Source organism: Pezoporus flaviventris, unplaced genomic scaffold (genome assembly GCF_033815535.1).
Source record: "Pezoporus flaviventris isolate CSIRO_AGI_PZ_B2104156 unplaced genomic scaffold, CSIRO_AGI_Pfla_v1 ptg000037l, whole genome shotgun sequence".
Classification (NCBI taxonomy): Eukaryota; Metazoa; Chordata; class Aves; order Psittaciformes; family Psittacidae; genus Pezoporus; species Pezoporus flaviventris.
The window spans coordinates 15307077-15332657 of record NW_026892585.1 but is presented as its reverse complement, the minus strand read 5'-3'; the positions used below and the strand labels follow the sequence as shown (position 1 = coordinate 15332657).

General features: G+C 42.0%; 2 long non-coding RNA genes across 2 annotated transcripts; both read left to right on the top strand.

Annotated features, from left to right (window-relative positions):
* Window positions 1-208: 208 nt before the first annotated feature.
* LOC133275205 (uncharacterized) lies at window positions 209-4671 on the top strand. Its single transcript, XR_009745437.1, has 3 exons — window positions 209-318; window positions 3510-3607; window positions 3690-4671. It is a non-coding gene; the product is annotated as an uncharacterized LOC133275205 (long non-coding RNA).
* A 5138-nt stretch (window positions 4672-9809) lies between these two features.
* On the top strand, window positions 9810-24675 carry LOC133275063 (uncharacterized). Its single transcript, XR_009745382.1, has 2 exons — window positions 9810-10498; window positions 24175-24675. It is a non-coding gene; the product is annotated as an uncharacterized LOC133275063 (long non-coding RNA).
* The last annotated feature ends 906 nt before the right edge of the window (window positions 24676-25581 follow it).

Here is a 25581-nt window from a genome sequence, read left to right as displayed (position 1 = left end):
TAAGGAAGATGATAAAAGCTCATCAGAAACACTGTCAGTTGTTACAAATGATAAATGGGTGACAAAACTGAAAATCATATTTGCGTGAGTTACTTTCTAACTGGATTTTATATGTGTACCAGCTTCTCTATTCCTGATTATTGGGCATGTTTGTATATTTTCAGATAAAGACATATTTGTGCTCACCTATTGCTTTATAGATGTTGCAAAAAGATAAGCAGGAAGCCCATCCTGGATCAGACAGCTAGAATGTTCTGAACTGCGTGTTCAGAAGACAAATGAGTGAGAAGTCCTATTTGTTTCCATTTAACACAGCAGGTCAGTCATAATCACACACGAAATACCATGACCAGTGATAATCCTAATTTACCAAGTCTAAGAGAAAAGCCTGTGTAAGCACTCTCTGTTCAACAACCCCCTCCCAGTAAATTCACCTTCTAAAAATCTCAAATCTATAAAAAACCCTTGAAAAAAGCTTGGGATCATTGGGATCTTTGTACCAAAGCAAAGCAGTAGCCATGAGCCCTTTACTGAGAGCAACCTGTCCTAAGCCTTTAGCTAGGCTTATCCAGAAGGCATTAGCTTCTGAATCCCAGCTTATCTCAGCTCTTGGGTAAAAGCACAGGGACTAGCATTGAGATACTTGTGGCAAGGCCAAAATCATAAAATACCTCACATCCAAGCCTTGAACTGCACCTGAATAGAAGTGGGAAACTAGCAGTGTTTACAGAGCCATGTGTTCCTTGTACACCCAAGTGCTGACTGCTAAAAATGGATAATTTAGGCTTTAAATGGACAGAGGGCCTTCTTAAATGTCTGAGAAGCTCTCCAAACCAGCTGATCTACCCCAGAGACTGGGCAACTCAGAGCAGGACATAAGATACGTGCCTTCAGTGAATGCACAGAATAAGGCTTTTTCATTTTTCTTCTTCCCTACAGCATTTTATTCAAGCTAATGTCTAATTAGAACTAAGAACTTGGTGTGCTTTTTGCTGCTGCTATGACAGTTCCTAAAAGCATTTCATGAACATCAATTGTGTGTGGTAGTTTTGCACTAAGCTCCCCAGCTACTGAAGGAGAAGGGAGGGACAACAAGAGCTCTGTTTTATTATTGCACAGTACAGATAATGATACACTAACCATATCAAAAGGAGCTTTGTAATTATTGGCTTGGGAGCTCTTGTGGTTATTTTACATTTAACCCACATACCAATTTGGTGTCTGCTGGCACATGGTGGCCATATGGAAGGCAAGAAACCATTACTGCCTACCACGGAAGAACATAATCTGGAGAGTGGAGGCATTTTCATGTGTTGAACAAAGTTCCACCCACACCATAAACTGGTCATTCTGCCACATCATAAGCTGCAGAAAAAAATCACATAAATCTTCACAGGCACTCTACAGGACTTCAGTCAGAGACTCTGTCTTTTGTGCAGCCCATGAATGTACTGTTGATGCTTTAAAATAACAAGTAATAGCTGTCTATCTGCTACTAGTACATCTTGTCATGCAATACTGCTATACATTGTTGGAGCAGTGTTGAAAGGCACACAAAGTATTTCCCTGCTATGAAAAATGTTACTGAGACAAATTATTGCCTGATGAAGAAAATTTATGCAAGATGGGAATCCATAGGGTTATTTGTAATTGCACCTTTTTATCTATTGACTTTTAGGGACCAAGGTTTAAAAACGTCTGAAGAAGTTACATATATAGATACATATATATACATATATATATAGGCAACTTTATGTTAATTATTCTATATTAGCAAACACAAAAATATTTCTGTGGACATAACACACTTGTCTGTCCACCTACATAAGTGTGTTTGCGTTTCTGTATGTATGTATGTATGTATGCTCCTCTGCCTGTGTGTTGGGAAGGGGTGCTGCAGAACTTGTATCCACATCCTACATGCCTACTAACATTTTGGGCAAGTTTTATGATTGCTTTTCTGAGTGAAGACCGAAAAGGAGACAAAAAACCTGATTTGAAACAAAAGTCTCAGCTGTCTCGCTGGTCTTGTACTACATTATAGCATAAATGGTGGTAAGGGAACTTAAACATATGGGAGAGGAGGGGATTTTGTTTGCATTGCCTAAACAAATATTTTTTAATAGTATAAAAATAGGTGGAACAGGAAGATAGGCAGGACCAATGCAGAATAAAAGCATATTTGTGCCCAATTCACTGGAGAGATTGTTAAAGAACATTTTATCATAATGAAAATATTACCCTTGGAATGACAGCGAGATCAATGTCAGTTTAAGTTGCCTTTTTTACTTCTAGCCACTAAACTCAGACTCATCCTAGAGTTATTGTGACCAGCTGAATTTTTATTTCAGAAAATGTTCTCTTTCATTCACGAATCAATAGTTCTTTGCTAGTCCTGGCTTTGCTCCTTGCTCTTCTCCGTCAGCCCTTGCTAAGGGCTGTTGCTAAGGGCCAGAGGAAGTGTCCTGTTGCATTCAGCTGAGAAATCAGGGAGGAAAAGACCATTTCTGTGAGGTGCAAATGAAGCACTGCTGTCCTGCAACATAGGAAATACGATTCTGGCTGGAACAAGCTGCTTGTGATTAGGACTCCCTGGTGTTTTAGAATTTTGACAGGCTACTCCTCAACTTGCAAAATTAGGAGAGTGCCATGGTGGGATCTAGAGAGCAACACTTAGCTTACAGTACAGGTAATCGGTTTCAAAAGGAAACTTTTACAAAGGTTTCCTCCTTTGCTTGATGAAGTTCACAGAAATCTTCCTGTGGATTTCAATGACAAGGACAAAAATTCGTTTAATCAGACAACTTCTAATACCTTTACTTGACAGCAGATGAGTGAGGCATATATAAATTTACCAAACATTTTATAGACAAGAAACTGATAAATCTAGTGAAGTTCTCCATTTAATGACAGGGAATTTAGCTGCCAGAAACAGAAACCTTCAGTCCAGTGGAATATACCTTATTTACTTTCTGATGTATTTAGTTTAAAATATACTGTTCAGTTTATTGAATCGGATTATTGATTTTAATACATTTCACTGTGTGTTGTACAGCTAGCTTTGACAAAATCATACATTTTTCCAAAAAGGCATGCTTTAATTGTGGTTTACTATGCCTAGTAAGTCTGGTGCAGCAATTGCACCCCTCTTTCAATGACTATTAACTGATCACTGCAGCAATTAGTGTTTTTACTGAAGAGCTACTTATCCTCCAGCCAGAAGTACAGTTCTTTGGAAAGCTGCATGCAGGGGAACCTGTGTTATCCAGGTTTCTCAGGCATATGAGCTTGGAATTTAACAGCCTGCTCTAGCAAGGTCACGCGTGCATTGATAAGGAACCACAGCCAGGGTTATAGGATCAACATAAATAAGAATACGTAATCCAGTCGTGTCAGGCAATCCCATTTGGTTGCATCTGCGCTATCCCATCCAAAGGCTGAACATTCTGTGTGTGCCTACTGCCTGTAGGTGACTGTGCTAATGAGCCTGTCTTTTCTCCTCTGAACAGTCTGTGCTGGAGTTGGAGTATATTTCCTGTGGTTCATCAGAAGAACTGGCAAGCAAACAAGGCTTATAGATGTGATTCAGACTTGTGAGGATTTCCTGGTAAGATTGTTTTTTCCCTGTACAACCAATTACAAAAGTAATGGTAGATATGAATATCCATTTCCCTTTGTTTCCTTTGCAGTTGCAAAACTTTGGCATTCACTGATGTTTCCCGGTGGTGCAGAAAGCCAGAGGAGCAGTGGGTTGCCATAAGGATTTGGCCTGAAGATTCTTCCTGTGGAGCTAGCAAATGGTGATTTGAATTGTGTCCTGCAAGATGAAAGCCATAAATCAGACCTGAGCAGAGGTGAAAGTCTAAGTAATTGTTAATGCTCTGAACCTAAGGTGCCAAACTTCATTTCATCTCTTCAATATTTGGACAGGACAAGGATACTTCTTCTTCTTTAGAATAAGGAAACAGTGGAATCTTCTTCAGAAATTCTTCAGAAATTCCCAGGAGGTGCAATGAGTGCACATAGTTCTTACTCTGGTTATTTGTCTTCTTCTCGCATTGCTGCAGCTAGAAGATTGCTAAGTGCCTTTTTAGGACAGGTTTGAATTCAGTGAGACTACTTATGTAAGTAGCTGCTCACCAATTTGAGCAATGTCACCCTCGGTTTCCATTTCTAGGACATATTGGTCAAGAAAGTTGGGTCTGTTACGTCAATAACCTCTTGGTTGCTACATCTCGGCTCCTGTCCTCCAGAGTCTGTTGGCGAGCTTCAGCACAATTCCCATTAAATTTACTACAAACTGATTAAATCATGGCTTGTAGTGGATGGTACAGAATTTGGTTGTTTATTTATCTCTGGCTGATTTTCTAGGATCAGGGATTTCTACTGCCCTAAAGATGAAAGGTTAAATTCCTTCAAGTCTTTGACCTAGATAACACCATGTCACTCTGCTTGGACTCCACAGAGGATAGCATCCGTATCCCTTTGTAAATGCCATTCCAGTAATTCTCTCTTACATGAATTTTTCTGAAGAACAACAAAGCAACGCTTGGTGGGAATTTCCCACAATGTATTTGTTTGTATCCAAAAACGCTGACTTGTTAAAACAGAACCTTTTTGTGGGAAAGTATTTGTTTCAGTAAGAAGGCTTCTCAGATTCAGAACTGAATTTTTTTTTTGGGGGGGGGGGGGGGGGGGGAGAATTAAATAGAAACGTTCCCTTCTTTTCCTCAAAATAGATGGCTGTTAAGTGCTCAGGAACTCCCTGGAAGATACAGGCAAGACAGGTTCAAATCCCATTGATTCAGCATGTTAGCCTCTTTTTTGGGCCAGCTATGCAAAGCGTAACAGCTTCGGACAGGGAAAAAGGGATTAGCCTCATTTGTCTTTTTCAGCATTTTTTCAGGAAGGTCCTAATTCCATTTTAATGCACAATAAAAGGACATTTTAAAATTTCTATTGTTTTCCAAAATACTAATGTTTTGCAGATACTCTTACACTAACCCAGCACTGATCGCCTGGCAGATCCGTTCATATCTTCTTACAAATGCAGATGACAGAGTCACTCCATTTGGGATCTATAACTTACGGAGTCCTCCTGAATGTCTGTGGGGTTTTTTAGGAGACACCTAGGGTTTGATTTGGCAAATTTCTAAACTAGAAGATGTTATGAGGATTATTACTTAACTAACGGAGCTATTCATACACAATTCCAGAACATTTTATGAATTGATTAAAATTTTATTCAAGTCAGTAAAAAGATTTCCACTGGACCTGAATAAAAGTTTGTTATATTATGTCCTTGCATCTTGAAGTTTTCATTTGACACTTGGTCTTATTTTGTCATTTTCAGATTCTACCAAAATTGTATCAAAAACTTATCTCTGCAATTACAGAAAGAGTTACCAACTTTATCTATTTTTTAGAGAGTCAGTAGGAATTCAGGAAACCTGGATTCTTTTCTGACTTACCACTGGCTTCCTTAGACTATCATTATTTATTAACTTTAGCAATTAATTTTATGATTCTAAGACACAAGGAAATTTAAGCATTAGAAAAGATAACAATTTGATAAAACACTGCATTATGATGCTCATAACCTTAACTTAATGGCAATTTCATAATTAGAGCATTATAATGCAGTTTTAATGCACATTTATTATAATAATGAAGTACAGAATTACACCAACACAAATCATATTTAATCAAGAGCAATCACAAATAATAACCAACTAAGAATTAGAATGATATGCCACTGAGTTCATACATATAATTTTTCTTTTATCAATAAGCAGTGCTACAAACTGTCATAACATAAATTGTTTATATTTGTTTTAAAATGTTCTATAATATTGATTGATGCTTATGACTGCCTTTACTTATTGTGTGAATACCATAAAAGTTCTCCAGCTAATGAGATAATTAATTTTCCATCCTGCATAACTCCAGTTTCAAATTAGATTTAAATTGTAATTCTTATAATATCCTGATTGTTTCACAATGGAAACAAAACAAACCAAAAATCAAGCAAACAAAAACCAACACACACAGAAAACAGAAACAAAACTACAAAAAACCACCCCAATTTACTATATCATTAAGGTGACAGAGGAGGACTCTTGGAAAACAGAGTCTTCTGTTCATACAAGTAAGTTCTATCACTCTGTCATAAAACTGTTCCACCTTTTAAGTTAAAGATAACATTCTGTGTAATATTGCTCATTCTTACTTCACAAAAAGTCACAGCTTGGTCCTCTGTACCATGTGCTTTTGCCTATCTTGCATTGTAACCACCTTCTTAATTGGAAGCGTGCTCCCAAAGCAGATGGATTCTTAAAGTAAAATGCAAACCTAATTATTATTCCTTAATCTTCAGCTACAAGTTTTACCTTATAATTAAAACTGGAACAACACTTTTACTACAGTTTATCATACTTACACTGGGAAAAACATTTGAGAATTATATAAAATAATATCATAATTTTATTATCGTTATAATAAATATAGTTATATTTTATATAGGTATATATATTTATATTTTAATATAGTTTACATTTTATGTTACTACAGTACTATTTTCAAAAGCCATACCTAAAATACATTAGGACATACTGCACATCTTGAGGTATGCTTTTAAGAGTGGGCAGTGCATAGGTTCCCAGCAGCTGATATAATACTAAAACAAAAACATCTTCAAAACACTCAAACATAGTAGCATATTGGAAATCAGTGGTCAGTGACTGAAGAAAATCAAGTGACTTTTGAGAAACCCCAGTATAATGCACATCTGTAGGTAGCAGTATTTTACATTTGGAAGCCTTCTGCATGAGTCATGTCCCAAACCTGAGCTGTAACTGAGAGAAGACATTACCACTCCAGTCCTGTGTGCCTCTCCAGCCACCACTGCCAAATCCAAGTCTCCAACGAATAATGCAAATGATGGATGAATAAATACCTTTTCCTTTTTGTCTGAACATGAGAGCCCCTGTAGCATGTCTAAATGTGTGTTATCCAGCTCAAAGTATAGTAACATTCACAAACATAATGCTCATTCTTCTGCCCAAAAACTCACTGCTGCAGAGTTTTTAGTAGATGAGAAATAGCCTCTGACAAAAGCAGAAGCTAAAATCGTGAAGATAAAGCCATACCAAGCCTCTCCAGAGCTGTGAATAATAGACTAACTTACACTAATCTTGACTCTGAGCCTGAGAATGCAGTGGTTTCACATGTCATTTCAAGAAGCACTTTTGCTAAATTTTAAGGCATGATGCAACAGTTTAAAAAGCAGATAATGTATCATGGCGAACATTCTGGCTGAAATCCCAGCTCCATTAAAATCAATGGGAGTTTTTACTCTGGTTTTGTGTCATACATTTGTTATTTCTCTCATTCTTTTCACTTATGCTCATTTGATGCTCCTCAATACATGCCGCTGTATTGGAGTTCATTAAAGCACTGCATGTGTCATTGCATAATCAGAACCCAAGTTTGCAATGAACAACAGAAAATGATTTTCTATATGCAGAAACAAAAATGTTTCCTCACAACTGTTTTCTGATAGACATACAATGAATAATGGGAAAAGAGGGGTTATTAAGCTCAAAATAATTTTGATTGTACGTGCGAGGCATGCTTTTTTTGTGTATGTTGCCTGCAGTATGTGACATTCTGATGGCTATAACTCTAAAGTGACTGTGTGCCCTGTTAAACACAAGAACATAAACACCCACATTAAATCTGAAACAGACAGTAAAATCAGAAAACACATTTCCATTTTCTGGCTGACCTCAATCTCTGAACGAGGACCCCTGCATGTTGCATTAGCAGGCTGGGCTCCATTACACTGCTGCACGCTCAGCTCAATCTACTGCAACATCGATTTTTGTTCAGAGCACACACACTGTAAAATCAATATTCCCCTACACAGAGCCGAGCAGCAGCAGCATAGCTAAGGCCAGCTCCGTGGCCTAGCACAGGGGGTGTGTGCTGAGGGAGGGAGCCAGGATACAGGGGGAACTGGAAGATGGAAATAACTGCTACACATGGAAACTGCAGCAAAAGGGGATAGGGCTGAAGACTGAGCAGCACAGTGAAGGTGCAGACAGGGAGGGATGAACATGCTTCATAAACAGAACAGAAAGGCTCAGGAAAGACCTGCCACTGGTTCTGCAGTCAGAACAGCTGAAGAATAGGAGAAAAAATTTAAAGGTAAGAGATTCTTCTGAAAACACTATGTTTCTTCCTCAAACACTATGTTTCACAGTAGGTGTAAATAAAAATTAAAAATTACATAAACTAAAAAAAAAATAAAATTCACAGCATTTTTTTCCAGTTTATTTCCCTTTCAGATATTGAAATGGCAGCCATAGGTTTGGATGAACAGGTATTGCTGTGATCCTGCAGGAACCAGATGACCTTTAAGGTCCCTTCCAACCAAAACCACTTTATGATTGTATGACAAGGACCATGTGAGTACTGGTGTTCCTCTGGGCGGTGATGCCATCACAGGACAAGGCATGTGCCTCCTGCTGTGAACACACAGACAGCTCAGCCAGGTGAATGAATGGTTCCTCTGGGAGTACTCAGGTGCACCATGTCCAAGAGCATTTTTATGGCTAAGGCCTTCATGACTGCAAACAGAAACCTGGACCAGCTCTTCCAGCCACAGACTTGGTTTGCAGTTTATCATGAGCCCAGTGAACAGCTAAGCAATAGGTTTAACGACTTTAATTTGATGTAAGAGATTAAAAACAACTGCAAGAATTATTCTTAAACCCTTATTTAGCCGGTTTTGCACTGTAACGTACTTTGAGATCCACACAGAACTAGCAAAGTCTTCACACCTTGAGCAGAGAGCAGAAAACCCTTTGGGGTCAACAGATCCCCCTCAGCTTTCCTTTCAGGGAGAAGCAGCACACCCTTTTCGGCAAGAGCTATTGCGTTCTCTTCAAAGCCCTCCAAATCCGAAGCGTGCCCCACAAACACCGAGACCTCCTCCTGCTCACACCCATCCCAGCCCAGGTGGAAGCCGGGCACCCTGCAGCACTATGGGGAGCGGAGCACCGCGGCAAGCGGCCGCTCCCCGCAGCTCCGAGGCACCACCTCCACCTCTCGTTATACCCAGTTACTCCTCCGCAGGGGCCGCGCCGGGAGCGCACAGGTGGCGCCGGGTACCGGGGGCTCCGCACCTCCGGGCGAGGGCAGGAACCGGCCTGCGAGCCTCCGCCCTCCCCAGCGGAGGCGGTAACGAGGCTCACCCCAGCGCGGCAGGCTGCAGCCACCAGCGCACCGCATCCCGACCGCTGCCCCCCTCAGCGCCGCCGACCACCACCACCACCACCGCCGCCGCCGCCGCCGCCGCCGCCGCCGCCGCCGCGCAGCAACCACCGGGTCCCCCCGGCGCGGCGCTGGCCCCGCCCCTTGTGCGGGCGTGCCGGGCGGCGGGGCGGGGCCGCCTTGCGAGAGAGGCGGCTTGGCGCGGAGCGGCGGCAGCAGCCGTGACCTCCGACCCCGCCCGCCGCCGGCCAATAAGAGCGCGGCTCGTCCCCGAACCCAAAATTTCCACGTCGGCAAAAGTCAAGATGGAGCGGCGCGGTGGGGCGCGTGACCGGCCGCCGCCACGGCCACCGCTGCCTCCGCCGCCGGACCAGGCCCCCGCGGGGGGCGCCGGGCTGGACCCGACCCGACCGGACTGCACTGCACCGCACCGCGCCGCGCCGGACCTGTTGCGCTCGGTGGCGGCGGGTTCTAAAGGGGAGGGCTGGAGGGGCGGCGAGCGCCGCCGCTCGCGTCCCTTCCGTGAGGGGCGGCGGGGGGATGCCGGACGCGGCCGGGGCCGCCTCAGGGCCGCGGCGGTGGGGCTGACAGCGGGAGGCGGCGGCGCCCGCTGGTGCCTATGGGCAGCATTCCGGCCAGCCGCTCGGCCGCGACTCGCTTGGGGCGGCCCGTTAGCTTCGGTCCGGCGGCTTTTGGAAGCAGAAATCCCTCCATCTCCTTCCACCGCTTCCGCGGGCAGCGGGTGTTCCGCCGAGCCGCGGAGGAGGACCAGGGGGACTCCTTCCCCCACCTCTTAATCGTGTGCGCCTTCCCTTCCCAGGCAAGGGAAACTTGTGCTGGCAGACGGCCATAGCGGTGCCGGTACCGGAGGAGGATTGGAGCCTCCGGAAGCAAAGTTCTGTGACACTCCGACTCTGTGTACGATAGCAGTCAGTGCACTACAGAACTTTGTCTCCGGTGGCTGCGGCCCCGGGAGCCTCAGGTGGACACGTCACGGGACGGCGGGCCCGGGCTCTGCACCCTCGGAATAAAGGCTTTGCTGTCGTGGCCTCCCGCTATGAAGTTCTGTTGGGGTTGTTTCTGGGTTTTCTTCTTTTCTTTTCCAGGGTATAAATAGCGCAACATCTGGGTACCCGGGGTTATGTCGGTGCAGCCAGGCCGGCCTGGCTGTCGGCATAAATGTGAAACTAACTGGTGCTCGGTGCAACTGAATCAGCGGTGGGTATGTGAATGTGCTCAGCGCTGCTCCTGGCTGTGCTTTGGCTTAAGTGTGTAACAGTAGTAGCTTAACTAGGGGCTGGAGCTGGATAAAAGACTTCGTGCTCTTAAGCAGAAAGCTGTGCTGTAGAGCACTGTAACACAGTCCAGTAAGTGCACTAATGCAATGTTTGGGCCTTGTGGCATTGAGCTGTTCTCAGGACCCCCAGACCCCTAGCCTCTATTGAGTAATAGGTATGACTTAAACTCACACCTCTTCATCTTCACAAATCACAAGGTTTGTGATTACCACAGGGCCCTGTCCTTACTGATGCAAGGGGAGGCTTTGGAAGGAGAAGTGACACCTGTATGTATAAGTGCAGTTGCAGGGCTTTATTGTATAACCTTAATTGTTACCTGCACCCTACTCAACATGGACAAGCTGGACTGGGCTTTGAGCAACGTCATCTAGTGGAAGGTGTCCCTGTCCATGGCAGGGAGGTTGGAGGTGTATGGTGTTTAAGGTCCCTTCCAACACAGATCATTCTGTGATGTAATGAGTGGCTTTAAGGACTGAGAAAGGAAGGGCTAAACCCAACTTTTTTGTGTGTGTGTGTAACTTGGAATCTGGCAACAGTACAATAGCCAGCATGGTGCTCTCTGGGATTTTTGTGGCGTTTCTTAATGTGTAAGCTAAACTATGGAGTTCTTATGGAGTGGACATAATCAGCTGATTGGCTTTCATCAGGAGAGTAATGTGAAAACCAGGAATTGCTAGAGGTCAGGTGGAGTAAGGCGTGGAGGTGCACTCAAGAATCAGTATGTGCAGTGAAGTTTGTTAGCAAGTGAGCCTTTCATGGCAGCTTCATTTTATAGCAGATACGCTGCTTTTATATTTATATGTATACACATATATGTTACGCATCATGTAGGTATTGTGTTCCGTTAGCTTTTTGTAGCTAATGATCCCCTTTGGGCTCTCTAGAAACTTAAATCAACTTTTCCTTTCTGCCAGTCTGAATGTGGAAGGTACAGCAAGATTATACAGTTCATGGAATTGGGCTGGAAACTGAAATGCTATTCTAAGTACATGCTTTTTAGCTCAAACTGTTTAATCAAAGGGTAGGTAAAGTGAGGAGCACTTACTGTATGGCAGCCCATGTGACCAGCTAGGGCTATATTTGGATGCTGGAGGTTTAAGGAATCCTTTTCGCTAACCATTTTTGGCCAATTGCCTGCTGCTTTACGTTGTGCAGTATGATGTCTGCTAAAAAGGACTTGGAAGTCTGGTGTCTGCAACAGTTTAATCAGTGCAGTTATAGGGAAACACCTTGTACTGTCAGGGCTAAAGTGCCACTGTATTTAGTTTAGGGGTGGTTCCTGCCTAGCAGGATGTGTAATGCAAATTGTAGTTTCCAATTTTTGTACTAAATAGCCTTTTTTTGAGGGGGTGGGATAGGGAGGCAGTATTATAAAGGCTTCTTAGATGCTGAGATTTGATGGTTAAAACTCTGTGTAGATTCTTACAGTTCTGGGAACCCACACACTGGAGCATATGTTTACGCTTTCAGGGCAAGGCTAACATGTTTGTGTGTTACCTTATTTCAGTATAAATTCAGCCTAAAATAGGGGGGCAGGATCCTGTAGTCACTTGAGTTGGGCTGAATGTGATGGCAGATAGCAAACCTGAGTCTAGCTGTGGTGGGAATGAGGAGTTCCTTAGCTTTCTCTTAACACTTTTCAGCTGGAGCCAGTTTTCTGCCTGCTTTAGTTCTCCAGTGGTCAAGCTTACCAGTTGCGAAGGCAAGGTGAGTGGTACTTGGCTTCCTGGTAGCCCTCACTTGACCTTGCCACATGTTTGCAGCATGTTGTACTTCCTGTCCTACAAGTAATACTTGAATAGCGACCTTTTGGTGGCACTTCTGCTTTGATACAGGAAATCATGTGGCCCTCAGGTGAGACTAGAAAAGAGCTCAGTGCTTCTGATTTTGTGCTTTATTCTTGCACTGAAACGTGTGTCATCTGATAGTCCCTTGGACCTTTCTTGCTCTTCTGAAGCAAGCTTTTGAGGTATGTAGTAGTGCTTGGGCCCTAGAATGGGAGATGAAGAGTTTTGGCTAACCTTTTAAGAGCAGTGTTTGATTAAGATGATACAGGAATTGGAAATGGAAAAGGGCCTGGTGGTACTATTTAACATAGAGTCTGAATGCCAAACTGTGTAACTGCATTGCTACAACTTATTTTCCAATGGCTTCTTGGCGTGTTCTGTTTCCCTGTTAGACGTGTGTCTGCAGTGACACACTGCCTAACTGCTGATTTGGTTTTTGGTGCTTTTTGATGCCTGAGAGTGTCTATTCCAATTACAGTTGTTTCCTCACTGAAAGAGTGGCAAATGAGCATGCTGAGTAAATTATACAAATTTCCAAAGTAGTACAAGTCTGTTATTTGAAGGGGCAGAAGTAAAGGAAATAATACCAACCTGTTTATTCTGCAAGTCAAAGAATAGGAAAGGAGTTTTGCTGTCAAGTACTCCGAAGGTTTCGACTGAACGGATCTGAGCATGGCCCAGGCTCCCTGCATGTATGTACATGCTAGAACTCTGTACATAGGTGCTGAAATTTGAATTCGGAATCTGAAAAGAGACCTTTTAGAAGTATAAGAGGTGTTATGCATTTTTGTATTTTCTAGTTTGGGATATCCTTAAGATTTAGGTATGTCTTCACACTGCTGGGAGTGATGATGAGGCAGTGTGCATGTTAAATGGTGACCACTTTAGTTTGCCTTGTGATGGGAAAATAATTAAGAGCACAGGAAATACAAAGGCAAGCTGCACAGCCCATAGCTGGTTAGTCTCAGGGTGCCATTGGACATGATAGAGTTGAGGAATGTGCTTACTTTAGCTTCCAGAGATCTGATACTGAGCCAGTAAAGTTTTAAGCAAATATCTAACTCTTGTACCTGTAATCTAAAAATGCTATTAAAAGAGATGAACAGGACAAGCTTTTCACATGTGTTTTCATGGAATTAACTTGTACTGTTTTACTAGAAACAGAAGTAGACTTGCTGACTTCTAGCAACTGTATGATAAACAATTTATAAATAGACCATAGAGTCCAGTGAAATACAAATAAAGTATTGGAAGTCATGAGCTGACTCCAGAAAACCCTGGGATATTTATATTTATCTGCTGCCTGGGCAGCTGAGTTCAAGAAGCTTCTCTGGATCCATGTAGAGTCAAGTGCCCTGCGAGCCCATCCAGAGCAGTGGCTTCTGGAGTCTTGTTTTTTGGACTTCTGGAAGTTGTGGTGGTCTTTTCTCTGAATTTGGGGTCACCAGTATAAAATGCTTTGTGGGATGCCTAAGTTACCAGTACAAGGCCATGTATGCCTGTCAGCATCAGGATGAGGAGCGGAGTCGCAGTAGCTGAAGTGGGTTGGTGGCATTGTGCGGTGGGGGATTTGTCTTGTAATTGAAGCCAGAGAAGGAAAAGCTGGTCCTGGTAGAAACAGGGCATTGAGCTAAGTGAATTCTTGCGAGTGGAAACTGGAACTGCTAAGCAAGTTTATTTTGTGTTTTATTTTGGAAGTTTATTTTCTGTTTTATTTTGGAAAGGAAGTGGAAGTTGCAAAAACTGGGCAGATGCCATTCAAATAAGGCTATTTTCTTGCTTTGTGTAACAGACAGCTAAGAATTCAAACATGTGCCCATTGTGCTTACTGTGCTCTGGAAATAATCTTTGATAATTAACCAGGTTTTATTTCTTTGGAATACTGTGCTAATGTTACTGAAGATAGCTTGGTGCAGATGAGCCTATATTTAAGATATTAGAGGTATTGTACTGAAACGTCATCTTAATTAACTGTAGAACAAAAGATCTGAAACTTGGCTTCATATAACCAACACAAAAGTAATTACTTGCTCAATTATGTATGTATATAGATTTTCTGGTATGAGCATATAAAGTCCTGAACTTTATGGAAAAACAGTATTAGGCTATTGATGAATTATTGTTGCCTTATTCTGAGTTCAGCTGGGCGGTGAGGCAGTACTGCCTTCTTGTGCATTGGTGTTTTTTACCCTGCCTGATGGTTCTTACCTTTTTAATTTCTGGAAACTATGCTCTTTCACGATCACTTGGTCTCTTGTAGCGCTCCCATGAACATTTTTCAGCTGTAGTAAAATGATGCATTTCTGCTTTTAATAAAAGTTTCAATACTGAATGTTGACTTGCTTGTAATCCTTGATGTGTTTTGTAGTATCTTGTAGGAGCTGTGGGAACATCATTAACAGTATCGGAGACTCATCTGATAACAACAGCATATCTGAGTTGTATGAGCAGTCCTGTGGCAAGCAGAAACTGTTTAATAGTCTGCATTTTGACAGCTGGGTGACATGGTGGTGCCTTAATTCGTATGTGGGCTATAAGCTTAGTTGCAGCAAGTGCTGTCACTTTTGCCGTGCGGACTCCCAGCTCCCAGTGTTATGTCCCAAAATTGTTACTGACTGTAACAGTTTCTTCAGGTGCTGCTTCATTGGAAGAGGCAGAGAAAGGGTAGTCTTAGTTTGTGGAAATGCACATAGATACAACAATCAGCTCTCATCCTTTAGTTTTTTCTTTCACAAACTGAAACACAGAAGGCTCTATCTGAACATCAAGAAACACTTTTTCACCGTGAGGTTAACCAGGCACTGGCACAGGTTGCCCAGAGAGGTTGTGGGGTCTCCATCCTTGAAGATACTCAAAAGCCATGTGGACATGGTGCTGGGCAACTGGAAGGGGTTCGGACCAGATGATCTCTGGAGATCCCTTCCAACCTCAACTGTGATTATTTTTGTAACTTTATAGCCAGGAAATTATTTTACCTTTCCTTCTGTCTTTTCACCATCCCACAGTTTCTTCCACTGCAGTTTATTGTCACAGGAATACTTTCATTTATAGATCGGAGAGAGAGGAGTTACAGAAGATCAATATTAAACTGAATAAATGTAATCTAATCACATAGTGATCACCTCTGACTCAAGTATGTTAATTGAGTTGAGGCTTGAGTGTTTAAAAAATAAATTTAATCCCATCAGAAGAAGTATGTTCTTTCACCTTCATAAGTAGTAAGTACAGGATTAAATGTGTGTTTAATGCAGAGGAATGCTCACTTTCCTCGGTGACTTTTAATCTCTTGCAAGTAGTGGATTTTGCTCTTCAGCCATGGTTGGGCCTGAGAGGGGAAGAAACTGGAGCTCAAAGATTTCTTTTGCATAAGGCTTTCTTAGTGCAGTGATGTAACAGACTGGCAAAATACCCCTAGCATGACTGCAGGTCTTAACTAAACCATACTAGTGCTGGTGAAATTTGCTTCTTGCCCTCTTGCCGATTCATGAGGGGAAATTAGCTGTGCTGATCTGGGAAGAGTTGTGTCAGGGCATAGCAAATCACACTTCCCTGTAGAAAGGAAGGACCTTGTCAGGGCAGAAATATAGCGGTGAGGATTTGCTGCAGTTGAGGGTAAAAGGAGTTCTTGGTGTTTTCCCCTTGCCGAGTAATGTCAAGTAGGTATGAAGGCTTCAGATAATAAGGAATATCTGCTTGGTGGGCTGACTCCTTTTAAAGGTCACTTATGTTTAATCTTCAGGGAATTACATTGCTGTATCCCCCACATAGCCAGTAAGGCAAGAAGCTGATAATATAGAGCAAGCTTTGGAGAGAAGATGCATTTCACACTTGTTAATGGCAAACTGTTGTAGCTCTTCCCTTGAAGAGCAAATATGCTGGAGAATATTTGTGGCACTGCTATGTAGCATACTGTGTTCTGCAGGTATGGCTTGAGGGACAGGGAGGAAAAAGAAGGTACAGCTGGGGAGAGGAAAAGGCAGAGGGTGGTGGGTGGAAGAGGTCATGCATTTTGCTAGAGAAGGAAGATTTAGGTTCTGCTGTGGACTTTGATATCCATGTGATCGTGATCTGGTAAGCACTTTCCAAGATGTTAAACTTAAACTGCCAGGCTGTACATTGACCAAACTAATTTGTGAGCCTTATGTATAATTACTGTGTGAAAGGAGCCTGTGCCTCTTGAGATACTTTAGTAAGTACCTGAAACATAAAGTGCATAAAGTATTGTAGTTACCTAATGCACCCTTTTAATTTATGCTGTGCATTAATTTGAAAATAAAAGTGGATTTAAAACTGTGGATTCTCATGGTTTTTATCATACCCTATAAAATCCACTATTTCAAATATGGTTAAACCAGTGAAGACCTGCAGTACTCAAACAGTTACTGTTGGCAAACTGTAATTAACTATTTTCTTTGGAGAGAAACAGGAGACACAACAGAGCCCTGACAGGAAAGCAGAGCTGTGTTTAAGCCTTGCACAGTACACAATCGATACCAATGAAGTCCTAAAGGAGGAAGTAGGCTCACAAGTCCTCCAAGGTAAAGGTTTCAAACAGCAGCATCCTAAGTGACCGTTTGAGGAAATGTATAGATGTTGACAACTTTGATTTCCACCCTGACGTATTTGCAGCCAGCCATCAGAACTGAAAGGCAAGGAAAAGTGAAAAGCTTGGTGGTCAAGGAGAGCTGCCCTCATTCTGGATGGCTCTTGGAACAGAAGAGAAAACAGGCTAAAGCCAGCAGGTGGGTACTTGTCTCGTAAAAGGCTTTAAAAAAAAAAAAAAGAGTTTGAAATAACCTGCTCACCTTACACTCAGTTGTGTTTATGTACAGGCTGGTCTGAAATACGTGTTCTGTAGTTTCAATAAGCACAATGCTTTCCATTTGGGTGTGATTAAGCAGCAAGAATAAAAAATACAATAAAAATTTAACCCTGCCTTTAAAATATTTCATTGTTCAAATTGTGTGTTCTTGGCTTAACATTAAGCATCCAGTTCTGGATTGCATTGTTTTTCAATGTGGTTCACTTGTCTGAACCGTATTGTTTAAATTTGTGTTAAAATTTGTTATAATTGGGATCAAGCGAGCATGAGAAGATGTAAAGGCAAACCTTAGTAGCTGCATGTAAATGAAGCAAGGGCATGAGCAGTGTAGCTCAGAGCCTAGGCTCATAGTGTTTATTGCTGAGGTACTTCAGCATTGTATGGACTACTTGCCATGTCCCATCAGCAGCATGAAGGCTAGTGAGAGCATCTGAAGCTTGCACTGTAGGCCCTTATTGATCTTGGTCTCAATGCTTTGAAATGTGTGTGCTTAAATGGTGGTAAATCAGCAGCTTATTTTTAGGGTAATGTTAAAATACTAAGCTTTATGTAACCACAGTCATTTTCTGCAACGAGGTGATAATGAGGTGAGTATTAATCTTCTCCAAAGTAACATGCAATAGGATGAGAGGAAACAGACTCCGGTTGCATCAGGTGAGGTTTAGATTGCTTGTTAGGAAATATTTCTTCACTAAAAAGGTTGTCAAGCACTGGAACAGACTACCCAGGAAAGTGATGGAGTCACCATCCCCGGAGGTATTTAACAGATGTGTAGATGTGTTCAGGGGCATGGTTTGGTGGTGCACTTGATGGTCTAACATTGTTTTCCAACCTAAACGACTCTATGACTCTATTAAGATCACTTCCTTTGTATGAAGGCAAACGTGCTAGTGACAGTCACTGTTTCAATGTGTAAGACATTGAAGTAATAATAATAAATAAGCAGTAGAGTTGTTAGCCGTGTAAAGCTTTCAGCAACATGTTGTCACATAGTCACGTTCAAAGGTACTGAATCTGGAAAAAAAGCATGATCAATTACTTTGAACCAGAAATATTTTTTATAGTGTCCAGACTGAAATTATTTTGCAGCACTAAGAATAAAAAGTATTTGTGAGAGGAGTCGCTGTTGTATCATATATTGACAAGTTGATGCTATTTGTTCTACTTCAGAAACCAAGGGGGGGTGGGGTGTTCAGGAGGGGAAATAAGTTAAATGAGATATTATTATCTAAATATGTGCTACATTTATGTATGCATGTAAAAAGTATGGCTTTATATCTTGATGTTAATGAAGTTTTTTCAAGGGCGTGGTATACAGAAGGGATGTTTTGAACATGGGTTTTACATAGTCAAAAACTAATTCACTGCAGGCACTAATATTTATGCTTTTTAAAGTAAGATTTGATTACACTGTGTGTCACAAAGTAGTGGTTGCATGCAGGGCATGAGGGATGCATGTACGTAACACTGAGCAGAGGATGGCAGTGCTGCCAGCTTGGAGAATTTGTTATGGGCAGCGAGCACTTGCAACAAAAGACCCATCTAGTCCAGGGTAGTGCGTGCCCTTCAGGAAAAAGGACAAACAAACCTGAGGAAGAATTAAGGGATGTTTGCTCGAGCATAGGGAAGCATCATGACTTATGCTGCTTAGAAAAAGTAAAATAGTTGAGAGGTAGTTAAGTACAGTACTGTGACCCACTGCAGAAGTGAGGAAACCCAAAGAGTAGGTTTGCCATCTTGTCAGTAGAGCTTTTTTTGTTTGTTTTTAAATTATGCAAACATTTTCACCAAATAGGGAGTAGAAGTTACATATATCAGAACGAACACATAAAGGTCTTACTGCGGAGAAAGGCATGCAGCTAAATGTTTTCCAGTGCTTGGAGTACCAGCATTTGAGAGATGCAGTTAGGACATGATGTGTCCAACATAACTGGTTTAGAGAGAGTATTTGTATGTCTATTTGCACAGTCTAGTAGCTTTTCTCAGAGAAAGGATTATACCACTGTTGCATGAATATCCTCAATGATAGGAAAAGGGGGACAACAGGAGATGAGCCAAGGCTCTGAGCCGCTTTGGAAATAGCTGCTTGATATATAGTAAAGGGTGTTAGGGTTTTCTTCAGCCAAAACAAGTGGTGGAAAGGACAAACATCCAGCCAGAGGTGCTGGGCAGTTCTTTGTGAGAAAACCGTTAAGATTGAAGCCTCGTGGTTTAGGTGGTAACAGGAAGAAAGTGCTGATGTATTCAAACAGAAAAGAAGCTTTAGTTTTAATTCATAGATTGAAAAGTTTTGTACCTATTCATGACCTAACACTCTCTAAAGTTTGGGGTAACTCGTCCTTCGTGCTCACCCAAATGAACTGGAAAATACTACTTAAATCGACAGATGCATGATATGCAGGTTTAATGTAATCAGAGATTTAGTGTTGCAAATGTACTCTCTAGAGCATTTAACATAAGTGCTGTTGAGCAAAATCTGGACCTAAATTACATGCCAACCTGTTCTCTCTTGGACAACAAGCCCTACCTTTTTGCAGGGGAACACAGGGTAGACAGTGAGCTGGGCTGCAGCTCTGGAGCTAATTTTTCAGGAGACAGACAAAGCTGCCAGCGACAGGATGCACTGGTAAGACATTGCTTGCCCATGGCACTTCACATGAAGAAGTCTTTGGACTTGTTGGGCTTTCTTTCAAAGCCATTACAATGATGATCCACACTATTGCAGTGGCGTTGCAGGGTGAGGAAAGTCATTTGGGGACTGACAAACCTAAGGAGGGCTAGATAGGGTTTATATTGACTTAAAATGAACAAATATTGCACAAGCTGAAAACACAAGTGAGTTTCTATGCTTGATAGGTGTCCAAGCCTTCTGCTGATGACACGGATGGTCCATTGTGTATTGACAGTCATGCATAATCTTAAACGTTTATGTAGGCTTATAATTAACACATCCAGCCTTCTCCTGATAGAACTTGTTTGATGTTTTTATTCCTGCTCTTTACTGGAGTGCCAGACCTATTCCCACATGGGCCTCCCTTTTAAAGGCACTGCTCCTCTCTGCTGAAGCACCAAGGTACAGCATGCCTCCAGGAGCTAGTTGTTTTGTGGAGCTGGTGACTGGGCAATATCTTTGCCTAGAAAAAAGGCACCTTTAAAGACATTTGAATTTCCATGAGGAACTGCAAAACTGTGGTATTTGTCTTGTTAAACACTGCAAGCAAAGGTGCAGCCCTCATGTTGTAGCCTATTTAAAGGTGTTAAGGTTTTTGCTTTTCAACTGTTATGGTCCCCATTGAACAACGCAGAAGTTTTGAATATGACCCATTTTAATACGAACAACAAAGAAAAAAAATAGAGCAGGCACCACAGGGGTTAAGGCATTTACTATCTGGGAAAGAAAGGAATGGTAACAGGTAGCAGCCAAATGCAAAATGACTGGTTTTGGCCTGCAGCGGTTTGGCAGGGAGGAATTTAAAAGGTGGGTTGGAAAGTCTCCTGCTAAATAGTTGCAGTAACAAGACAATCCTGAATATGGCCATGGGCAAGATCTGTGTGATAATCCTATCAGTTTGTGGGTTTCTATGTCATACTGTCCATAATGAATAAATCCCTCTGTATGTCAGAGATGTTTATCATCGATGGGTCTCATAACTTCCTTAGCATACTTCTCAAAATTATTTTGTGGGAGAATAAACCCAAAATCTAGCTTTTCTTTTTACTTCAGCACTCTCAAAATTAAAAGGTGCCTGCAAGTGTTCAGTTCCTCAAAACCAGTCCTCCCTATGTTTATTGAATTCCTTATTCTTGAGTTTAAATCAGTGCAACTCTGCCAAGAAGAGATTGATGTGTTCTTTTGTAAAGAAAAGACTCAAACCTATCTGTTGTCTTCAAGGGCATAGTAGACTACAAATGGATTATGCAGCATTACTTAAGTCATTACTAACCACAGCCTCACAAAAGAGGAACAATAAAATACCAGATTGCCTGTGTGGATTTGAGCTATGCAATCACAGAAGTTTCTTAATGCTGGAAATGCATAGAAGACAAAAAATCCCCAGTGTCAATGAGGTTGCTTGAAAACAATGATCAATTAGAAAGGTTTTGCTGACACGGTATGTATTTATGTTCATAATTACAGGGATCCTTACCTCCCTTTTTTTCCCCACGTATTTAATGTTGTCTTGAAACCTAGCCTGGGTAGAAGTCTGTACCTGAGTTTCTAAGTTTAAAAATAAAACCACAACCCCATCACTTCAATTCTTTCATAGAAGACTTCGCTCACATTTGAAAGATGCTGCATAAAAAGAAAGTGCCTTCTATTCCGAAATAAATGATTCTTCACCTTTAAATACAGCGCTCCTCAGCTTTAGTTATTTGTAGTATGAGCATTATTCATCTGAGCTCATGCACTAGAATATTTATAACTAAGAGCAGAAGTGAAAGACATCAGATGTAGAGAAAAATTTCCTTCCTCGGAGCTGGGAGGAATCTGGCTGCTTCTGTTCATTAGTAAAGGTTGCACAGCAATATTTTGTAAAAAGTGGTGCCATGGCAGCTTGGTGGTTGGTATTGCATGAGGTATTAAGACCCATCCTGGAAAAACAGTGTTGGTTGTAATGCCAAAGAGTCAATGAAATGATCCCAGCTGCAGAAGCAAACTGCCTTTCAAATTGCTTTTGTTTACAAGCAGCTTAAAACAGAAAAAAACATACATTGTGAGAAAAAACATACAACATTCATTGACACATTCTATCAAACCCCTTGCTTATATATACAAACACTGCACCTTTGAAAATGCTGCCAGTGCACAGCATCCCATTTGGAGCTGATGGTCAACCTAATGGGATCAGGGGAGGAACAACAGAAACAGCATACATTGTCTCTTCAAAACTGAAGTAGAGGATTAGAAGAATGTGTTCATCCTCCATGTAACACAATCCTACTTTGGGAGGGTTTGTTTATTTTTTTTGCCTTAAAAAAATAGCAAAGACTGATGAACAGAAAAAAATGTTTGGAAAATTGAGGTCAGCTGAAGCTTGGTAAGTAACAAAGGCTTCCTGATGCTGCTGTAGAAAGAGCACCAGCAGTACAGATAATAGCAATAATAATGAACTCAGTGGAAAATAAAGTGACCATCTTTCAACCCACTTATCCTTGGCATTAAAGCCGCTAATCCCTATCAACCTGGCTTTATTTCGTGGTCAACCACCAAGAACCGTATTAAGTGAACATTAGATGTTATTAAGCTCATTACACAAGTGATGAAATGTCGGTTCCCCTCACGTTAACTGAGAGAAGGCACTTGATATGGTCCTTTGGGATGGCTTTTTTTGTCATGGGGGGGACTTGGTAGCAGATGTGACTTCATTACTGACAGTGAAGAGCTGTAGGACTCTGAGTGCATTTCTTTCTCTGATCAGTACCAGCAGAATCTCTCAGAAAAGACAATGTGAGTCTGGGGTGATCTTTGTCAGTCCTTGTGCTGACTCCTTCCACCAGTGCTTGCAGATATTGACTGAGGTCCTTCAGCGAGCCATGATGAAAAATGTGAAACCTGTGGTTTTGGTACTATTTCTGTGCATCCCCACTCATCCCATAGTCCAGGAGCCAGGGGATATGGACCAGGCAGGAACAGTGCCCTGGTTTAGCTGAGCTGAAGCATCAGTGGGCTGATCTTCATCAGACCTGACCTTCAGTACAGAAGTAGCTTTGTAGGCCATTATATTTCTCAGGCTTCAGCAGCGAACAAGGGTACTGGATACCAACCACTCAGCCATGCCCACTTCACATAGCTGGGAACACCACCAGGCTCCTCCCTCCCTCATCGCCCTTAGCAAGACCCACTCCTGTTATCCATAACCTGACTGGCAAGACATTCTGGAATTAATTTCCTTCTTTCAATAGCCTCTTGAGGGTTTCAAATACCTGAGGGGACTTTGCCTCATTAAATTACCCTCATAAGACTCTCCATTCCCCACCTCGAGACCTGTAAAAATCACACTTTTTCATTTCTTCTACTGAGCTGCAACTGTCTCATAAAAACCCATCTTCTTCCCCACAGTGCAGAAATCCTCCCAGTAATTCTAGCCACTTGGCATGGAAAACAAAAGCTAGAGTAAGTATGCAGTGATATTGTAAAACATAGGGCTAAGAACCAGCCTGCTGAAGCCACAGAGAAAGACAGCATAGGAGCTAAAGTTCTCCTTATCTGAAATGTCAGTGCTTGACAGGAGTTGTTTGAGGCACTTGAAGCTGGTTCCATTTTACAGAAACTCAAATTAGCAGCCCACAGAGCACGGACGCTGAAGCAAATGGCTGCTTTCCTTCCAAGCTCTCCAACCAAATTTGTGGAGAAGATGCTTTGCTCCCTCAGGAGGTCAGACAGCATATTTTCCAAGGAAACTCTAGAAATATGGAAAAAAAAAGAGAGAAGTATCTGAGAAATCCGTTTGCACTGCCAGTATTTTAACTGCATTCTTGCATGTATAGGCTGTTGGTTTCCCTCCAGAGAGGAAAACATTTAATCTAAAGATCAGCCCTTTCAAGAATGAAGGCTTTTCAGTGGTACAAAAGAACAGAATTTGAATGAATTCCAAATTAAATTTCAAATAATCTACATTGAAAGTACCATTAACCTAGGAATTGCCTGGATGTGATTAACAAATGGTGATATTTAACAAAAAGGAGATTTCCCAGAAGAAATATTAATTAACTTTGTTCCTTTTTTTCTTTATAATTTCTTAGTTCAAAACACTTAATGGCGTCTCTACTACCTGTGACTCTTTGTATCTGAGATTTTAATATTCTCCTTAAGAAGACCTAACGCACTGCTTTAACTTTTGTCCATTTTACTGCTAACCCTCAGTTGGGGGGGGGGGGGGAATCGCACACTGTAAATGGTATAATCTGTCATCCCACTCATACATTGTTTATGTGATTGCTATCATGCATGCTGATTTAGGACACTGATCCATCATTTCCTGTGCTCCAGGTTGGCAAGTGGCTCTGTGTTAACTCTTTCCTCATGCGTCCTGGGAACGTGCTCAGCAGGCCAAACCCCCTGGCAGTCATTGAAGAGCTGAAAACACATCTTTCTGAGAAAACGTATGTCTTAAACCTGTGGACTGTCTGGATAAAATTTGCATGAAAACATGAAAAACAACTCTATCTTAAATGATGCAAAAAAGTAAAAGAATGCTGAATTCAATAAAGAGTGGAGCAAATATACCCAGAATATCCTGAAACTTCAGTTAGTGAACAGTTAACTGGAAATGATGGTTAAATTTCGGGAGATGTGAAATATGATTCAGGTTGTTTCTGCATCAGTTGTGACACTTACAACTTTCAGTCATGGCCTGGAAGCTTTGCAAATGTTTTAAGACTACACTTGCCCCTTCTGCATGCAGAGGGTTAGATCCTCAGCTGCCATAAGAGTTGTAACTGATGAATGTTTGTATTTAAGCATCTTGCATCAAGTATAGATTTTTTTCTATGTCTGTCTTTTAGTGTAACATTTGGTCTGAAAGCCTCCCCAGGGACCAGTGATCAACAGCTGCTGACAGACCAGTTTGGGGGCTTGGCCACACTGGGGCAGCATCCAATGGAGTTAATGCTACGTATGTACCCTTTGGCCACCCCATAGACTGGGGACATGAAATTTATGTGTACAGCAAAGTTCAGCTCTAGAGATCTTCACTGTAGCTGCTATTGGTTTCCTTAGATGTGTCACTGGCTTCCTTTCCCTGCTGGGGACTGTCCTCTCGTGGAGGGATGAGGCCAGTTTCTTTCCACATCTCCAACAGGAAAAATATCAGTGGAGACCCTGCCTGAACTCACTCCATAGTTTTTGTCTGCAGGAAAGCTCCCTGTGCTCCTGTTTCACCAGGCTTTGGATCTGCTGCTGCTTTTGTGCGATGAGCTGTAGAAACACAGTCTTCATGTGGCTTTGGTGGAATGTCATTGGCTACATCTCTTCAGAGGGAGAGATGAGCAGCCAAAAAGACATCACACATTAGTGTGGCCCAGTACGGCTGGTGCCTTTCCCCAGCCCTTCCTGGGGCTGGGAGCATCAGGAATGTGGCAGGAGTGGGGCTGGGCTTGGGTAAAATACATAACCATAGAGAGTTATAAAGGAAGATTATTTTGGGAGACAGTTTCCCCCAGCTAGGTTGTTGCTATTCGTGGAGATGAAAGCTCCCACCAGAGGTCATGGGTGCCTGGAGCTGATCTAGATCATTTTAATATAAGCGTATGCATATTCTTTAAAGTCTTTTTTCCCTAAAATTTCATTCAGGTAAACTCCATGGCTACCAAGGACAGTTACTGTCTTCATATGGAGAACCTTGCTTTTGTTACGTGTCCAATAGGAGCTTGTTTTTTGAGATAAGTCCAATTTGAT